The sequence below is a fragment of the Clupea harengus genome, chromosome 4 (assembly GCF_900700415.2).
Source record: "Clupea harengus chromosome 4, Ch_v2.0.2, whole genome shotgun sequence".
Taxonomy (NCBI): domain Eukaryota; kingdom Metazoa; phylum Chordata; class Actinopteri; order Clupeiformes; family Clupeidae; genus Clupea; species Clupea harengus.
In genome coordinates, this window is record NC_045155.1 from 1487265 (window position 1) to 1493264 (window position 6000).

Here is a 6000-nt window from a genome sequence, read left to right on the forward strand (position 1 = left end):
TAGTCAACCTAAAAATTCGAAAATCAGTTAGGATAGTAGTGGTTCATCCACTGGACAGCTGAACAAGGCTAATGAACTCTGCATTCTTGTATAGCAGCAAATTCAGCCTCATTTAGCAAATGTGCATTTTGAATCACCTGACACAGTGGAAGTAAGGTTGTTAGAAAGGCCAGATACTGTAGCGGATTGCATGTGCGCAAGAGAACATAGATACTGTGGGAATACCTTACTTATGGGATAATATCTGCAGTCTGTTACATTCAAAAGAGAGAAAGTGTCTGACAAAACAAAAATCAAAAATATGTATCGTATGTATTGTATTGTAGAATCATCCCAGATAGAGGAGAAGAGAGAAAATATTGCTGAACTTTTTTTTATTATCTTACAGGAGACATTCAAAGGATCCGATCTAATATGAAAGGGAACACTGAGGAAAAAAGAAACAAAGACACATGTCACAATCAGTCAAATCAATCACACCTAACCGTACATATGATGAAACATACTGGAGAAAAGCCAGTTCAGTGTTCTCAATGTGGAGAGACCATTAATTATATATCTAGCCTCAAGGAACCCCAGAGGATCCATACTGGGGAAAGGCCTTATCAGTGTTCTCAGTGTGGAAAAACCTTTAGCCACATGTCTCAACTTAGGACACATCAGAGGATCCATACTGGGGAAAAGCCACATCAGTTGTTCTCAGTGTGGAAAGACCTTTAGACAAATGTCTCATCTCAAGATACACCAGGGGATCCATACTGGGGCAAAGCCACATCAGCGTTCTGAGTGTGGAAAGGCTTTTAAACAAATGTGTGATCTCAAGACACACCAGAAGATCCATACTGGAGAAAAGCCACATCAGTGTTCTCAGTGTGGAAAGGCCTTTGTCCAAATGTGTGATCTCAAGAAACACCAGATGTTACATACTGGAGAAAAGCCACATCAGTGTTCTCAGTGTGGAAAGGCCTTTAGCCAAATGTGTAGTCTCAAGACACACCAGATGATCCATACTGGAGAAAAGCCACATCAGTGTTCTCAGTGTGGAAAGGCCTTTAGACAAATGTCTCATCTCAAGATACACCAGAGGATCCATACCGGGGAAAGGCCTTATCATTGTTCTCAGTGTGGAAAGGCTTTTCAACAAATGGGTAATCTTAAAAAACACCAGAAAATCCATACTGGAGAAAAGCCACATCAGTGTTCTCTGTGTGGAAAAACCTTTAGCCTTATGTGTAATCTTAAAAAACACCAGAAGATCCATACGGGAGAAAAGCCACATCAGTGTTCTCAGTGTGGAAAAACCTTTAGCCAAATGTGTAGTCTCAAGAAACACCAGAAGATCCATACTGGAGAAAAGCCATATCAGTGTTCTCAGTGTGGAAAGGCCTTTAACCAAATGTCTAATCTCAAGAGTCACCAGAGGATCCATTCAAATGATGTGCTGCCCTGCTAATACCTGATTGAGTATCACTTATTGAAATATTTTTGATTAGATGAGTTTTAAAACAACGTGTGATGTACAAGATAAAAGTTTATTCCTTCACATTTGAAACATTTGTTAGGGTAAAGATTGAAACATGAATTCAATAAAAAAAAATTAAAAGTGAGTGTTTTTTTCAAGTATGTGTATGTGGGGGTGCGGCGAGGGGTTGTAAAATATATAATCGACAAGCAGCAGTAGTGTTTGTGCAAGCTTTCTAGATATATGGCCTAAACAGCGCCTCATATGAAGATTATCTACACCTCAAAGATGAGTGTTGAGGGTCAGAGATGGGGGAAGAAAGAAAGAGGACGGGGGAGGGAACATATCATTGTCATTAAAAAGGGTAGACACAGACAAAAATGGCTACCTCGAGAAAAACAGACTCTGCCCTCACTGTAGTAATGGGGTAGTGGAGTATGAGTTACTTTTCCTGACAAGAATGTAATAAATACAACTACATCAGGGGAAACTACTTTTCAAGAACAGAAGACATTTGCTCTTGGTTTACAAAAATAAAAAGAGAAGAAAAATGATCATTCCTCCTGGGTGAAATTATTTTTTTACTGAAAGGTATGTCATTTTCATTTGTAATTTTTTTCCCTTGGTGATTTATTACTTAATTTATTTTTCCTTTAGTATAATAATATCAAAACACTATTAAGCACACATTTCACTCTCTGAGTGAGGTTTCTGCTCCTAAGGACTCACCCATTAGCAAATGACAGCTATTCATATGATAAGGGCATGGTGATTCAGTGATCTCTATTGGGACATGGTGTGGCGAGAAAACCTGTGGGGGTAGTGGGCCACAAAGACATTCCAGGGCCATTACGTAATGGCCATTGTCTTTGTCTGAGGTGTCCCAGGTCTGTTTACACCTAACTCATCAATATGCATTTGTAGGGACACAAGTTTGGAGAGGCACAGGGCAATCTGAAATTATAAATATGTAGTAGTGAAACCACACACACTTTCTGAATGCTAAACTCATATATGTATAGCCAACACCTATGTTTACAAGGTTCATAGTTCAAAAGTCTCGGTCTGAAATCTTTACAATGTTTTTTTTGTACAAATTCTGAGCACCTCTGAATGAAGGTTTTCGTAAGGGTGATTTTACATTTGATTTAAATACAATTTTATTTTACTACATTCCTTTTACTCTAATGTTATTATTGTTGAGGTCTTCTAGAACATAATCATATATGCCACTTTTGAATCTATGTTTTTAGTGAGGTGAAATATATAAAAGCAGTGATTCATATCAGACTTCCTAAAAGAGTCTAACAGGACTTGGTCTCCCAAGTGTTAAAGGTACAGGTTTGAATTCCAACCTTTTGTGATAACCTTGTGGCTACTCTTCATAGGGATTGTAGTTCTTTAGCTTGCTGCCATGTTATGTGCGGGTTGTAGCTGGCAGGAAAATAACTACAAAATCTAGTTACCAAGTCAATTTCTGTATCTTTCCTGGGTCCTCATTAATAAAAAGATGTCCTTTTTCTAATTTAGCCTCCTAAAAACAGCAATTTATTTTCTTATTGTCAGTAATTTGATGCCAAAAATAATAATAGGCTAATGACAATTATGATATTAAAGTTAAGTACTAGTAGTAGTGCAATTTAGGAACTGAAGAATTGGGTCTTCAAGAGCTTCTTGAAGGTAGAGAGGGACGCCCCTACTCTGGTAGTGCTAGGCAGCTTGTTCCACCAACGTGGAACTACGAATGACAATAGTCTAGATTGCCGTACTAGGTGTGAATGGGGGCACTGGTGGAGTTGATGAGTGGGGACCCAGTCTGCCCTGCTGAGCTCATTGGGGTTGGGAGGTCAAACCTGTTGAAAAACTGGGTCCCCTCAAGGGCAGTGCTTGACTGTGTGTAGCCAGTTGTCTTTCTACACTTCCATGGAGCTGTTGGCCTGTCGCCAAAATAGACAGTATCTCTTAAAAGTGAACAGGTGAAGAGATTGGTTGCCATACTAGATTCTAGAGTAATGGTAGAGTAGAGAAGTAGAGTAGAAGATCAGTGAAGGAGTGAATCATTTCTCAGGTCTGTGTCCCTCCATTTCAACACATCTTGCATGACACATCAACACAGCTGAAGAAATGCCCAAACTGGAGTTGCTGGGTCTCAGCGGTTTGTAAAACTGAGATTGAAGTGCTGTATGTTTGACTTTTCACTATTATGAAGACACATGTATTTCCTTTAACACACTAGACTGATTTAAAACTTAAAATTGTAAGGACCTTCATCAGTATTTGTCCATGTGGGACTGGAGATTACTGGTGGGTGGCAGTAGACCACGTCATATTCCACAATGTATTGTTGTAACATCATTGAGACCTAGACATGGTGTTGTATTGTAAGTGTCAGTACTTGTACATTGTTTACTTTACTGAGTTAAGAATTCCCTTTGAAGATGTGATTAGGGGAACATTTGAAAGGAAGAAGCTAAAGTATGCGGAACTGGTAGCGAAACCAAGGCAACGAGGTTGGGAAGCACACACAAGACCAGTGGAGATGGGTGTTAGAGGATTTGTAGCTAAATCAACCAAAACACTTCTGTTGGATTTTGGTTTTCGAGGAAGGTCACTTAAAGGAGCTTTAAAGGAGTTGTCTGAGGCTGCTGAAAAAGTGAGCCAGTGGTTGTGACCTGAGACACTCACAGACTACTTGGGGTCATGAATTAAACTGAACTAAAACTGAGATACGTGATATCTTATCAAGGTCTATTTTGAGGTGTATCTGTTGTTGTCTCTATTAGCGGCATACATTCTAACCCATCATGAGTATGTAGTGGATGGATCTGGGATGCCAGACATCACTGTTGAGCCTTCTGGAGGCACCGTTGGGCTAATTCAATGAAACACTGATGAAGGAAGGTGCCTGCTTCAAACCCCCAGTGAAATGCTCACAAAGGCAGCTTTGTTGATGTTGTTGTGTCCTGCTACTCAGGTTCTATGGTTGGGCAATCATGTTGTTGTGTTTAGAACTTGTGGGCTACAGACTGGGCCTGTTTTACTATGGGAAGGAGGGCCTTAAGGATCCTGGGTACAACATGCGGCTGTTGTGGCTGTCTCCAACCAGTTTTGCGTACTTGTATCTATGGTTGGGAAGTTGTTATATTGGTTAGGTTGTTGGCTATGAGTACTTGCATCTGATAGTGAGAGGATTAGCCACTGTGGGAATTCCCCAACCAATAGCACAAGGAATTGAACATATTTTCCTTTGTATAACCAAAATGACATTAAGTTATGTGTGACAAGGCTGACAAACAGTACAGTACAGTCACTAGTTTCTTATTGGCTAGTTTCATGATGAATGGCTATCTTCTAAAAGAAGACTCAATCAAAAGGGGTTAAAGTGGTTCTCTGTGTTCGAGTTCTGTAAAGCACAACATCAATTAGAAAACTCTTCTGAAACTGATTTTCTTCCAGTTACTTGTCAGTGTTTGTGAATGGCTCAGTAATACCCAATGAACATGAAAAATATTGCACTGGAAAGGGGATGCAGGTACGTAAGTAAGTAGGTGTTCCATATGACATAGCAGTGGCCTTCTTTTCAACACCTTGTAACTAATTACAGTATATCATGTGAGTGAACATGAGATTCATGATCAAGCAGCTGCAACACCTTGTAAAAAATTACAATAAATCCTGTGAGTTCATGATTAAGCAGCTGCTATCCAAAATGGTAATGTTCATGGTAACAAAGGAAAAGTCCCCACACTGGATTTTCTGAGACACCTGGGGTCAGGAAGCAAACTGAGCTGTGAGCAATTAATCATAGTATGTCAATGGGATAGGCCATTTGAGAACCATCTTAGGCAGTAGGTCAGAGAAACCTGATCATCATACAGAACAACAAAAGGTTGCCAGACCTGTTTGAATTAGAAGCCTAGCTCATTTACATTAAAAACCCTGGGAGGTGTCTTAAACCGTATATATGGCTAGATAAGATGCTTGTTGTTCAGATATGCACCACTGAATCTGGAGTATGTTCCACGTGCTTCGTTACTGTACTGGAATGTATACAGATTGCTGCATCAACCACAAAAGAAACTTCCCTTTTTCTTACAACCTCTTTTATGACATCTGGATAAATTACCCAATGTATTGTGGATGTGACTAGATTGTCATCAGCACAAACTCCCCAGTATTTGGGCCTCAAGTTCTTTTTTTGGTATTACAACCCTGAAAATAGCATTCTTTGAAATCTCTGTCTGGTCACTACTCCTTCTCTGTCTTCTGCTTCTACATGAATACTACTGATTCATTATGACTGTGTGGAAATTCAAAAACATAAATTGTACAACGCACTTTGGAAATAATTGTTATTGAACAATTACCAGAAAAAAGTATGGACTAATGTGACAAAGCTGTGGCAGGTGCTTTGATCTGTGTATCTGTGAAAGTGACCTGTTGGTGCATGTCAAGAAAATCACTGAATCACAGAAAGAAAAAGAAACTTAAAGGTTCAGGTACACTTTTGGTCAAATCTAGCAACTTGCTCCTCACAG